Below are 14,080 nucleotides of genomic sequence, written 5' to 3' on the forward strand. Positions count from 1 at the left end.
CTAAGGCTGTCTTTTCAAAGCCAGCTTAGGTCACCCCTTCCATTTGGGGTAGAGAAAGAACAGTTGGCTTTCAGCACTCTGCAGGGCTCCAAGTTACCAAACCCAGACTGCAGGCAGGACGTGCTCCCTTAGCAGACCGGTACCGCCTTCCATCGCCTCTTACCAACTAAGTCACACCTGAGCTCATCCGTCTTTTCTGGGAATCGGCTGAAAGAAGCATGAAGCAATCAGCACTCAGCCATTCAGAGGGCGTGTGGTCTTCCTATCACGCTATCACTCATAGAGGACAGGTCTACCAGATCTGCTGCCAGAGCCTCACAGGGGGCACTGACTTTCCCGTCTGCAGATCTGTGTCCACCCCGCCTGACTGGGAAGCCAGTGCCCCACGCGTGAATACGTTCTATGACAGTACTCTACGTCCCGGTTAGCCTAAATTAGGCAAGGAATAGGTTTTGGCAGCCCTAACTCTACCTGGGAGACCAAATATAACAGCAGCTTGAACAAGATGGAAGTACATTTTTCTCTCCTGAGAGAGCCTGAGCAGGTAGGATGGCTCTGCTCTGCGAAGTCATCAGGGTGCTGGGCTTCCTTTGTCTTGTTCCGCCGTCCAGGAGGGTGTCCCCGTCCAGCCTGGCTCGCCACCCCCAACGTCTCTTTCCAGTGGCCCGGAAGGGGGAAAGGGTCGGGACAGTGTGCAGTCTACAAGTCCGTCTGCTTCTCTGCTGGCCCATGGCTATGCCGAGGTGCAAGGGAGGCCGAGAAACGCGGTCTTTACTCTGGGCTGCCACACGCCCGGCCGAAAACTCAGGGGTTCTCCCACAGTGAGAGAGGAGGGGAGGAGGTGACGGAGGGGAACAATTATTCACCTCTGCCACAGCCCGTCTCCCTTTGAGAGAACTCTTTGAGAGGCAAGGACCTTGTCTCTCCACCTTCATCCTCCAGGCAAGTGCCGAGCCCAGAGCCAGTAACTATATAGGTTGAACTTGGCTTTTCCCAGACCATAAACCCGTTCCATCATGAAGGGACATTTGTGGCATGACTTGTGTTTAAAAGGCACCTTCACCAATGTCACCTGCAGCATGCTTAGCCTGTATGTCTTCAGGCTCTCCAGCTTTGTGGAATCACCTCCCGTGCCCGATATTCCCGAGGGCTTTCCGGGTGGGCACTTTCTCCGGATGGAGTGTGCTTCTCCAGGGTCCTCAGCCCCATGCCTGCCGTCCCCTCTCCGCCCTGTGCCCCCCTCTCCGCCCTGCCCCTGCTGAGCTGACACCGGTCTCCTCCTTCCTCCCTCCCTGTGTCCCAAGGACCAAGGCTGAGGTGTGTGGCAGATGTTCTTCAAGTTCAGGACTAATGGTTAGTGATAACAGTACAGGGTGGAAAACGGCTTCCCATTCAAGGTCACGTAGTACCTCCTCAGAATGTGCTGGTCATTCCCCACTGCCGGGAATGTCTCCTCGGAGGTGCGCCTCCGCAATTCCCACTCTGCCCCCCGCAGTGGTTTTCACCTTTCAGCCTTCTCTCAGTGGCCAGCTGTCTCTCCATTCTTGCCCATTCCGGGTGCCGGGCCCCCCCTCCCCCTGATGTCCTGTGCCACGGCAACCCCGTTCCCCTCACGTTTCACCAGCCAGTTCAGGCTTGCTTCCTCTCAGCTTGCCCCTCAGGCTACGTGCCGGGGCATCAAGTCTTCCAAACCCAAGGGGCCCATCCAGAGATGGTTCCCTCAGCAAAAGGGCCATCACACCCAGAGGTGAATTACTCCCAGGGGTAGAAGGCAGAGAAGACTCCAGTCCGCTTGAATTATAGTCACTTTATTTTCTCCACACTCTTAAGGACAGGCAGGATCTCTTCCGATCCTTGAACCCACCCCTGGAAAGAGAGGTGAGGTACCTGAGGCCCGGCGGGGTTAAGCCAGCCTCCAAGGCCGCAAAGCAGGTGAATCAGGGCTGGCGCACGTGTTGGGGAATGGCCGGCAGCACCTCGGGTCTTCTCTGTGTGCTCTGCCACGTGAGTCTTATTTCCTGTGCGCACAGCTCCCGAGGGACAGGGCTCGCTCCCTCTCACCGCGCCTGACCTAGCTGGACCCACGGCAGCCACGTGCAGGCGCCACCTGTCCTGCCAACAGATTGCCGTGAAAACCACCACGCACAGGGCAAAGGGCTTCAGGGATGCTTTCCTTGGATGCAGCCTACTTCACAGCGCCAGCAACCCCCCCCCCCGCCCCCGCAACTCAGACTCCAGCCTCAGATCTCCAAAAGCCCTGGCCTGCCCCACTGGCTGGGCCAGGTCAGTCCCATGGATGGCAGGGACGGGGTGAAAGAGTTGGGCTGGGGAGGGGCGAAGGGGCCAGGCCGAAGGGATTGAATTGAATGGGTGCTTTCTTCTCAGAGACGAAAGGTGCTACCCCCACCCCCAGTGGTCACTGATTAACCTTCCAGACCAGATAACCCCTCCATGGGAGGAAAAAAGTGTGTGTTTATCCTGGGTCATAAAACATCAATATTGACTTCTCACGGGTGAAGTCAAAGGGGAAGGGGAGGTGGGGTTGAGGAGAGGGGGTGAGGCTGGCGGGCCCTTCCTTTCAAGGCCTGGGACACACTTGCCTGACACCCAGAGGCCAGGCCCCCCGAGGATGCCTTCCCCTGGGGAGAACATGGGGTGGGCGATCAGGCTTCAGTCTCTGAAGGAGCCAGATCCCCACCCACCTCCACCCCGGGGACACCCTGAGCCAGGGGCTCAGGCCCCTGGGCTATTCTCTTCTTTCACTCTTCCTGGGGGCCTCTCCTCTCCCTGCCGTCCCCCCTACCCTGCCCCTGGCAGATAAAACAACGGCACAGGTCTGGAGTCAGACCGCCTCGGCTCTGCCTCAACTCTGGGACGCTTGGGCAGGTGACCAACTTGAGCCTCCGTTTCCTCATCTATCAAAAGGGACCAGTAATTGGGCCCAGCTCTCAGGGCTATTTAGGGTGACCAACTGGGACCGCTCACACTCTAAGGAGCACCAGGAGCGGGAGGTCCCGTTAACAACATGGCTCTTGCTCTCTCCTCTCCTCCTCTACCTCCTGTCTCCTGATGTGCAAATCATTCCATGCACCCTCCTCCTTGCTCCTGGCTGAGGCCTCCTCAGGTGGCTCTGGAGTAGTCCATGTCAGAATTACCTGGAGCTCCTGGTCAGAGGTGGTGGAGCCAGGGCTGGCGTCCTGAGCCCTCTTCTCTCTGGCCCGGAATGAATCAACCCCCCAAATGCTCTGTCAGGCTGGTGGTTCCCATCAGAGGGTCCGTGGTCCCGTGCTGCTCCGTGTGGGGCCGCTGGGCCTAAGAGTCCCTGTGGTGTCCTCCCCAGAGAACTTCACACCTTCACCTTCTGTCCATCCTCCATCTCCTTCCTGTTGGGGCTTAAGGTGTTTCTATTACCCCCTCCTGTCCTTCTGGAGGGTCAGAACAAGGCAGTTCCATACACAGAGTTTTCAGCTACTCTGGACTGGGCCCGTTCTGCACCTCACTTAATACTGGGCCCCAGGAGCAGTGGGGGAAACACTTGGGTTTCCTTGATCCTCACCCAAGGCCAGGGTCCTCTCCTCACCTGGACCCAGGTGAGCCCCACCTGATGCTGTGGGAGGCCAAGGCCCCAGCCCTGAGTGCCCTCCATGCAGCTGGCCAGAGGGGCACTGTCCCTGGGCACCTGGTCAATAATTAACACTGAGCAAACTCAGGCTGGCCGGGCCTCCCAGCAGGGTCAGGACCAGACAAAGGCCCTGCTGTCTTGCTAAGCTGCCATCTTGGTAGGGGGTTACTGGACGGTCCGTCACCTCTGGGGTGACAAACACCCCTGCCTCCAGCAGGGCACTAGAGGAGCTGCTGCTTGGCAAGAAATGAGGTGGAGACAGGCCCTGAGGAAGAGGCCCAGGGGTCGGGTTTGGCCACATTCCTGTTCTTAAGCCTCAGCTTCATGTTCCGAGCAAGCCCAGGAGGGGAGCTGGGGGGACGAGGGTCTGCCCTAGGGCCGTTCAAGTAGGGTGCTTTGGCAGCTGTCTGCCACAGAGCTGATGGGGCTCGGGGGACCGGCCTCTGAGAGCAACTCTCAGCCCCTCCGTTCTCCCACCACCTTCCATTCCTTCCTTAGAAAATCTGCTTGGTGTCACTGTATGCCAGGTCCTTCTTCAGTGTCCCCTCGTCTCTGCCCAGCCTCCCAAACTTCCACCCCTTCTCAATGCCTTTGTTTGCACAGCTACAACCTCAGAAAGCCTCCCCCTCTCCCCAGCTGAATCCCGTTCCTCCTCCAAGAAGTCCTCCTAGAGCCCACCCGGATCTCAACCTCCCGGTCCCTCCTACACAGATGCTCCTTTGCCGCTTCTTACCTCTCACCAGCTGCGCTGTAAGCCCCTTCAGGGGCCGGGAGCCATGATTTCTCCCTCCTCCCACCATGGGCAAGGAGCAGAATTAGTAGGTCTATCATCAATATCACCTCCAGCCACAAATCAAGCAAGAAGTTACTTTCTTGCAGAGCAACAGGGCAGGAGACAACTTATAAATTCCAGACATGCAGCAGAGTTCCCAAAGTCGGCCTTGCCACCCCAGACCTCCCCCAGCCGCTGCCCGTCGTGTCTGAGAAGTCTGTCATCATGCCCTCCCGCCCAGTGTGCTCGCTGGTTCCAGAACCGATGAGGACATTTCTGGCTGGCCCTGAAGGCTGCCCACCTGGTCCAGCCTCAAGTGCAGTCCCTGCCGCCGCTGGGCCCTTTCCTCCCGTGGGCAGCCCCGCGGTCACTGCCGGGTGCTTCGTGCATCCTCTCGAGAGCAGTGACCGCAGCCGTCAGTGGCCCCTTCTTGCCCAGCCATTCCTGACCTCCCCTCTCAGGTACCCTCTCTCTCATCGCTCCCCTCTGTTCACACTTCCTCCCTCCCAGCCTCCTCAGCACCAACCCGCCTGCCCCTGCCCCGGGCGCACTTGGAAACAAGAGCTCACGTGTAACCTGCAGACGCACCGCTGCTCCGCCACACCAACCACCCCAAAGTTCAAGGTGAACAAGAAGGGATTAGAGACGGCACCCCGTCCTTAGGAAGACGGAAGATGGCAAATTGGCTTTTCTTTTTTTTTTTTAAAGCTAAAATGGAACCGGATGTAGGAACCACCAACTGAGCTAAGGACCTAGGTGATGGCCGGGGGGCGGCGGGTTGCGGGGCAGGGGGGGGGAGGACACTGGGGGTGTCCAAGCCGGGCCCAGGGAGCAGGCACCTCTGGCTACCATACAGCTCTTCCTTAAAATATTCTGCCCCGTTGTCTCCCAGGTACCCTCATCCCTTACCAAATCCATGACATCAATTTAGAATCTAAAAAGACACAGCAGCGATCCATAAAATCTAGGCTGAGGGAGTGGCTGGTTGGGGGCTGTGCAGGGCGGATGGCCCCGGGGGCCTTCCTCTTCCTGCTCTTATCCCCCCAGGCCCTTGTGCCCCCCACACCCTCAGCCAAGGGACTCAGGGTCCCTTGGGATGTGTCCCTGGGGGCCTGCCCTGCCCTCACCCGCTCCTTCAGAAGGGCACCCTGCTTCTGCGGCCCACTGCCCACTTGGGCCCATCTGACTCCCTGTACCACCTGGGGCAGGTGCCATTCACCCCGCCATGAGTGGGCCGCCTGCCCAAGGCCACGAAAGGAAGAAGTGAGGACAGAAGAGGCTCCTCTGGTTTTTCTCATTGACTGAAGTCCTCAGATGAGGAGATGCAAGGGTTCTCACCACCCTGGGAGCTGCTGTAATTTCTTTTGTCAGAGCAAATACTCCCTCTGCCCTGCCCATCTTGTCACTAGCAGATGTTCCTGGGAACCCACTGGGAACTCCCCTAGCGGGGGGCATGGAATACTTCCTGAGGGTGTCAGGGGTGGGCAAGCCTTTGGGAGCGGCTCAGGCTAGACCCCCACGGTGACAGTCCCATTGCCAAACACAGCTCCCTGGCTTGGACCTGGACTTCCCTTACCCTGCCAGGATGGCTCAGAGTGGACCCCAGCGGAAAGAGGAAAGCGAAGCAGGAATGGTGGGGCAAGGGGACAGCCAGGGGAGCAGGGACAGAGGGGAGAGGCAGGCAGACCCTGGCATGAAGCCAATGGAGGGGTGCGGGGAGGAATGGAACAGGTAGGAACGAGGGAGGGAGCCCAGGGTCCTCCAGAAGGTAGAACTGGAGTGCCCCCACCCCAGCAGCTCCCTGCTCTGGCTCCAGGCCTCGCCTGCACCTCCCGCTCCCGCCCCCGCCCCCGTTGGGTTTCTGGCCCCTCCGTCACCAATCCCAGCACGATGGCGCCACCTGCTGTGGGGAGAGAGCAACACAGCTGACTCCACGGAGGGGTTTGAGAATTTGGGGGTGGGGGTAACTCTCGCTGGCCCTGGGGAATCACAGGCTCTGTTTGTGGCCAGAGGACGTAGACTTCAGTACGGGGCTATCTCCCTCACTCCCAGGCACCTCTCAGGTGGACAGCGAGATTCTCTCCTATTGCTCATTTCCCAGGTGCCCACACTGCTCCTCAGGCTCCCCAGAGCGGGCCCGGACTGTGGCCAGGTCTCTCATCTTTGGCTGGACCTCCCCACACTGCCTTCAGCCCTCACCTCCTTTCCTCAGGCTGCCATGCGGCCATCGGCCCCTGAGTGGCCTCCCCACCGCGGGCCAGTTTTGCCCAGCACGTCCCAATTCACAGGCCTCCATGGCGTCCTCACCACTTTCCGGTAAAGGCCGGCTTCTTACCATGCTGCGCCTTCCTCTGGGATGAGGGCAGCAGACCGGGGCAGGGGTCGGCTGGGTCAGCGCGGGGCCAGGCTGTTGGGGCCAAGAGGGCTTTCAAAGCAGAGGGCTGGGCTCAGTGCAAGACCTGAAGGAGACACTGTGTCTGAGACGGGCTGCGGCATCTCATTCTGTAGGCAGATGGGGGGACTGCTCGTCCTTCTACAGACCTTTCGGGCTTGTTCTCCCCTTTCTATTCCTTCTTCCACTCACGCACGCATGGCCCGCGTTACCGCCCTCTCCTCCTGGACTCACCCTGTCTACGGCACCCTCCCTACTGCCTGGACGATCTTTCTAATTCACCACGCTTATCCCTTCATGCCTCTGCTTACACTGCACATAATCTTCCTGTTGTGTTCTAGAGGAAACCCAAACCACCCAAACCACCTGCATAGCACCTCCTCTGGCCCCTCCACTCTCCCAGATGTCCCTGCCACAGCCATGCCTGGGACACCTCCTGCTCTGCCACGCCTGGGCCCCTGTTAGCAGGCAAGGAAGGAAGGAAGAGAGGGAGGGAGAGGGGGAAAGAGAGGGAAGGAAGGAGGGCAGAGGGGAGGGAGGAAGGAAGGAAAAGAAAAATAAGAAAAGAAGGGAAAGGAAAGGACAAGAGAAAAGAAAAGTAACAAGCAGAAATCTTCAGCTGGCTCATTAGAGATATCTCCATTTCTGTACGTTAACTCAGTCTCCCTAGGGCCAGATGCTTAGTTTTCCGGGGTTTTCTCACCGCCTGCCCCTCCTCCTAGTCGAGATAATTGCCTGGTGCAGAGAGACGTGCATGTGACCTTGTGGAGGTGGGAAGAGGGGGTCCAAGTTCTGCATGGAAGTCTCTGCATTCTTCCACGCACGTGGGTGGGACAGGGCTGGTCCCTTCTGGCCCCTGAAGGTCGCTGGCGTGGGGGGGGGGGCAGGTGCTGCCGAAGTATGGGGTCCCCGCACATGGCTGCAGGTCTTCCCCCTGTGACCCCGGGGATCTGGGACCACCCAGCCTCATTCTCCCCAGCCACCCCAGAAGAAGAGGCAGGGTTCCCTGAAGCCACTTCCAGACCCCCCCTTCCTTGGCCAGCACCTCATGGCACTGGCGCTGCCCTGAATCGCAGGTTTGCTAAGGGGATGCGCTAAAATCCCATAGCTGCAATCTGAGAGTCAAGCCCCACCTGCCCCATTGCCAGGAGAGTTAGCCTCGGACCTGACTGGGGCTTCCCACCCGAGGCCTGCCAAGGCTCCCCGCCGGGCGGAGGATGGCGCTGCCTTTTTGGTTCTCATCTTCCCTCTTCTGAGTCCCCCATTCCTGTCCTACTGCCCTATTGCAAGAGCAGAGACCAGCACATTCTGCTTGACCTCTCCTTGATGCCTTACTTTGCATCCACCCTCTGCTTCCCTGGGCCCTAAGCCGCACCTTAGACTTTACCGGGAGGGGGGGCTGTGGGAGAAGAACCACAGGGAGAAGGACATACCTCCCCTCACGGGTGTGTGCATGAAGCACGCATCCACATGGAGGGACACACAGGCTGCTCCCGGGACCCCTGCATTCCCAGGCACTCACCACAGGCACCCTGGGAGAGGACTGGGACATGCTTAGGGAGCACTCGTCTGTGATTCCCAGCATTTGCCAGGGGCCGGGGGGGACCCACCCCTCCTGGTTCGTCCCTCTTCCCTCCCAAGATTATTTTTCTAAGCCTGTCCCTCAAAGGCCTTGGGAGGGAGGCAAAGAGGAGGGAGATAGGCCTCTACTCGGATCCCTCTAAGGATAAAAATCTGGAGGTCAACCTTGGCTGGGGGACTTGGCGCGGTTTAAATTGTCTCCCGCCCCTCGAGGGCTCTCAGATGGGCAACCGGACGCTCCAAACCCCTCCGTTAGCTGCTCTGGGGCTTCTCTATGTGATTTCCCGGACTGACCCCTCCTTCTCCTCAGATGGCCAGCACCCCCTTCCCCAGCCTGACAGGCGCCGTCCTCCACTCTCCCTAAACATTTCTCATCCCTCCCTCTCTCCTGCGGCACCAGGGCATCAGCCTCCACTCCCCACCTGGACCTCCTCTCCCCACCTCCCTCCAACCCCTCCTGGTCACTGTAGGTGGGAACTTTCCTAACCAGAAGGTGGACCTTATGAATTCCCAGCCCTGGCCGGGAAGCTTTCAGAGCCCCCCAGTGCCCACAGGATGGCACCCTTCGGCGGAGTGACCAGCGCCTTCCTGATCTGGCCTGGCCCACCTGGCCACCCCAGCCCTTCTGCTCCACGGTGACCAGCTACTTCACGGCTCCCCAAACAGCCTGGCTCCCTTGCTTGGCCCCCGTCACCCACACACTGCTGGAACACTCCAACTCTCCAGTGTCCGCTGAGCTGCTCATTTTTTTTTCAAGATCCTGCTTGAGTCACCTCCCCTGGGAAAGCACCTTAGTCAGAGTGAATCACTCCCTTCTCCGAGTCACCGGGGTTCCTTGTTCAGGTTTCTCTCTGGGCACTTCTCGCACCTTCCACCATCTTCCGCCACCATTGCCTGGCTGCAGCACCATGGCCCCCCACCTGGACAGTGGTATGTGTCTCCCGACCAGACGCCTTGCCCTCGCCCTCACCCCTTCCAGGCCACTGTGGACACAACGGCCCAGTGGCCTCTGATAATGCCCATCATAACGCATCTGTCTGCTCAAAACCCTCCAGCACTTCCCAGCTCACTCACAGGAAAAGCTACAGCCCCACAGAGGCCTATGTGATCTTCCCGGCCCAGGCCCCTTACCTTTGGGCCTCCACTCCCACTCCGCCCCAGCCGCAAGGGCCTCCTAGCTGAGGATCCTGAATACCCTGGCTGCCCCCTGCATCCAGGCCTCTGCATGCTCCCCAGACTCCCATTCTCATCTCCCTTGCCAGCTTCAAGTCCCTCCTCCAGCCTCACCTCCGCAGGCAAGCCCCCCTACACTGCCCTGGGACCACATTGGGTGGGCAAGAACCATTCATCCTATGAATGAATGAGGCCCTGCCCCTCTGGCTGAGGTATAAAATCAGGGACCTGAACAGATCAGAGACCACCCCCTACACACACACACAACAACAACCATTGCCAAGCTGTTCCTGGGCTCCTAGTCTGTGCCAGGATCTCACTCCCTCCAGTGGCTGTCTGTTTGGAAGGAGTTGATCAATCAATCTCCACTCAGGTGAGGCTGTCTGAACACTGCATGAGAACAGATGCTTTCCAAGAAAAGGCGTGCATCGCCACCAGGGGCCAATCCCTTCACCCAAAGGACTGAGGAAGCAAAGTGATGACAATCAGGTGTGGTGTGAGGCTGTAGAAGGTATTTGCAGGCCTGGGCAGGGCCATCAGGCCAACCCTGGGTGGAAGACTGCTGTGCTGGGGAGGGCCCCTTGCCCCGCCTGGGCAGCCTCCTAAGGGCAGGGCTCTGAGCTGAGAGCAGAAACCAAACTCCACACACTTCTCGTGTGAGAGGGAAGGCACAGCAGTCAGGGACCTGCTCTCCCCCAGCTCCTCCCGGCTCACCCTGTCCCTTCCAGAATCTCAGGGGCTCCCAAGAAGGTGCGGGGTGGGGGTGAGGCTTGGCTCCCCAGGCCTGGGCTGGACCCCTGATGTGAGCCTTGGGGGCTTCAGGCTGTTTTTGTAACCACAGTCACGTGTTTCTTCATGTAACCAGAGCCCCCTGACACCGCATGAGTCTGCACCCCAGCTCCCGAACCACATCTGCTTCTCATTTCCGGCCAAGGAAAATGGCCCAATTTCCATTAGCCGCTGGCCCAAGCCAAGCCTGGAGCCTCTCAGTGGCCAACCCCACCCAGCCGGGTTCCATTACTGGGGTGGGGGTGGGGGCTGAGCGCTAGAGGCGACAGGGTATGTTGGGGAGCTGGGCAGGGGCCAGGAGGCCTGTGTGCTTGGGCTGGCCCAGGTCAGGACCTCGCTGTGTGTCCTCAGGGGAGTCCCTAACCTCTCTGAGCCTCAGCTTTCCCCGCTTTCTCATGAGTAATACCAAGAACGTGTTACTCTATCGATGGAGGCATTGTTAGGATTTGGGGACCAAGGTGGCTCTTTGGGGACAAAAACAACAGAATTTTCCCAAAAACAGAACTGAGGGGGAAGTGGCCTACGTCAGGAAGCTGGTGGGGGCCCAGGGCCACTTTCCTCCCTGAGCAGTGGGTGTATTGTGTTAAGTGATAGTTTACATGCAATAAACGCACAGGTTAAGTGCTAAATTAGCCTGTAGCCGATGTAGCATGTAGCATCAAGATCTAGAACTATTCCCTGCACCGCAGAAAGCTCCTGGTTCTGTGCTTGGTTTTCCCACCTGTGAAAGGGGCAACCGGGAATTCCTGCCTGCTGGTGTGTTAGGAAAATCGAACAAGATAATACCAGCAAGACACTCACCCGACACGAAGCAAGCACCTGATAGAGATGAGAAAATACATTGCTTTCACGACCTCCTGTGGTGTCTTGCCACCCGGTCCCCTTGTGGGGGCTGAGGCATGGATCAGGACAGGTGCTGATCAGGAGATGGTCTCTCTGAAGCCTGCGGGCATCAGCCCGCCTAAGAGGAGACTTGAGAAAATGTGATACTGTGCTGCAGGAGCCTCAGAGTCCTCTGTCTGCTTCCAGAAGCCCCAACGAGGCTGGGGACAGAGGAATGGGCCAGCTTTTGCTCTAATCCTGGCCCAGAAGATCGGTCTGTCTCAGGCACTGGTGGCAGGGTCAGCTTGATGAGTTTACAACCTGTGCAGTCGCTTGGGGCCCCATGCTCAGAAAGGTTTAATGCTCCAATGTCACCTCCTTGCAGTCCTTAATTATTTTTTAAACAAGGGCTCTGCCTTTTCATTTTGCACTGGGTCCCACAAACTATCGAGCCAGTGGCCGGGGTGGGGAAGGTCGTACCTGGCTGGTGTCCGCCCTGGAGAGGTTGGTACCACCACCGCCACCCTCACCCCCACTCACTACACATGCTCATACAGACGTCATGCTTATCCGCCACCTCCGCTGTCCCCTCTCTGTCCCTGCCCATAGTGGGACATCCAGGACGGCTTGGGTCTCAAAGAGCCCTCAGCCACCAGGATGCACCAACAGAATCTGGAAGCGGGCTTGCCCTGGAAACCCCCTCAGGGACACTCCTGCTCCCAGGGCCTGCTGGCCAGGCCACGCAAATTCCCATCCTCTGACAGTCCTCCCCAGCCGCCTCCGCCCACTGGGCAGCTCAAGTGTGAAACCACAGCTGGGTGCCTGCCAAGGGGGCTTAGGTTTCATCACATTCAACCTCCCACACCTTGGACAGAGGCCAGGGTCCGATGGTGCCACTGGCCAGAGGCTGGGGCTGGAAGGCAGACGAGGGATGGGTCCCTAGGCATCCCGGAGGACCCTCTCTCGCTCTCATGGGCCTCAGTTTCCCCTCTGCGTAATGGGACAGGATCCTGTAGGGCTGCCACAGATGCCAAAGGTGTACAGAAGATAGATCTCAGAGACCAAGGCATTGCAAGAGATTCTAGAACTTCACTGTACAGCAGCCATTTAAATCTCAATTAATTTAAGAAAGAAAATCACACTTTTAGTTCCTCAGCCACCCTAGCCACATCTCCCATGCTCAGTAGCCACATGTAGCTTGTGGCTGCCATGTTGGACAACACCAATCTAGAACATTTTCGTCAATACAGAAAGGTCTGTTGAGAGGTGCCTGCCAGCTGGGGAAGCCACAGTTCTGGGAACACTGGTAACTTTATGGACCCCCGGTGGGGTGGCGGGGAGAGGGCCGTGGGCGAGGAATGTTTGAGAAACACTCTCAGTCCCGCCATAAAGGGGACCCAGAAACCAAACTCCCACCATAAAGGGCAGTCAGGAACCCAACTCCACTGGGCAAGGAGCCATGCCTGGAGTGGAACACAGGCTTCCGGGCCCCAGACAGGGAGGCAGTGGCCACAGCAGGGGCCCTTCCTAGCAAAGGGCTCCTGAAGCCAAATGAGGTAGGTCATGCCTTCTTCCTGCCTCACGTCCAGGGCTGGGGAGCCCGTGCATGCTTTAGAATAATGGCTCTCAAACTAGCCTGCCTCAGAATCACCTGGAAGCTGGTTAACGCACAGCTAACTCAGTGAACACTCTAAACATGCACAGATTCGCTTTGTTTCTAGGTCAGGTTGAAATATAGGTGTCTGGGCTCTGTTCACCTTCAGGTTCATTATCATTTGGGGGCTGTCTGGGTCAAATCACTGAAAGATGCTGGGTTGGTTTCATGTGGGCCCGCTATAAAGGATGCAGCAGAAGGGGGACATGGCAAGCCTCAGGAAAGACCGGATGGGGGAGGAGGAAGGGAGATGGGTGGGAAGGGAAGGAGGGAGGAGAGGGAAGCAGGAGGAGGGGCGTGGCGGGAGCCCTTTTGGGGCTTCTCCTTACTGAGGTTGTTCTCTCTATGCATTATCTCATCTATTCCTCACTACGCCCTTCTAAGTTGGTAGATGTGCAGCTCCAAGAGGTTACACAACCCCACAGCGGACACAGGGTCACTGAAGACCCAGGCTGGACTCTGTTTCTCTTTCCTTCCCTCTCTCCAACTCTGAATATTTTCGAACGAAATAAGCCTGGGAAGTGGGGAAGGCTCAGAGCTGGTGAATCCATTTTTTGTTTTGTTTTGCTTTCTGGGCTCCTTCGGCTTTGACAGGAAGCTTGGCTGAGTGCGGGCGGCTGAGCTCGGGCTTTCAATGGTGCTTTTTAGGCATGCCTTTACAGGGAACGTAAAGAGTCGCCGTTACAAACGTTGGCAGGCCTTGGTGGCGCACTCGGTCCCCGAGCCCCACGCCCAGCCGCCCAGCCGGGACATGGTGGGACTTCCCACCTCCCCCTCACCCCAACCAGCACCGCCCTCGCTCATCTGGGAACGATGGGGAACTATGGACCCTGAGTCGGGCAACGAAGGATGGGTGAAACCCAAAACCTGGCCTCTCCTATTTTCGGGAGAAGGACTGTTTTTCAGCATTGGGAAGCCATAATCACATAGCCAGCTGTGAAGATTCTAGAATGACCCTCATTTCACAGGTGAGGGAAAAGAGGCCCCCCGTGGAAGATTTTTGAACGTCCTCTTCCTACATAAACTCCCTGCAACTGGGAACAAAAGTCCCACCTCCTACTTTGTCACCCACCACACCACTCCCCCAGGATGCCTCCACGACGTAATGACCCTTTTGATGGCTGCTTATATTCGGGTAGCACCTCAGACTCTTCTTCACCGCTCCCCCTTCCACAAGTGCCTCGTGTGGAAGGCAAGGCAAGACATGCTCCCATTTCACAGATGACCAAAGAGATGACGTGGCCACACAACTCATCCCTGGGGGGGCTACCTGTC

The 14,080-nt window shown here is 58.1% G+C and overlaps 1 long non-coding RNA gene across 2 annotated transcripts; it reads right to left on the reverse strand.

Annotated features, from left to right (window-relative positions):
- Window positions 1–1,792: 1,792 nt before the first annotated feature.
- LOC112821638 (uncharacterized) lies at window positions 1,793–7,112 on the reverse strand. 2 transcript variants are annotated; one of them, XR_003207505.1, is made up of 3 exons: window positions 7,021–7,112; window positions 6,730–6,853; window positions 1,793–4,462 (listed from the first exon to the last, which is right to left on the reverse strand). It is a non-coding gene; the product is annotated as an uncharacterized lncRNA (long non-coding RNA). The 2 variants fall into 2 exon arrangements; XR_003207504.1 differs by having other exon boundaries at window positions 6,936–7,112.
- Between the last annotated feature and the right edge of the window lie 6,968 nt (window positions 7,113–14,080).

Source organism: Callorhinus ursinus, unplaced genomic scaffold (genome assembly GCF_003265705.2).
Source record: "Callorhinus ursinus isolate GAN/ISIS: 27379988/994484 unplaced genomic scaffold, GSC_fseal_2.0 scaffold10, whole genome shotgun sequence".
NCBI classification, from domain to species: domain Eukaryota; kingdom Metazoa; phylum Chordata; class Mammalia; order Carnivora; family Otariidae; genus Callorhinus; species Callorhinus ursinus.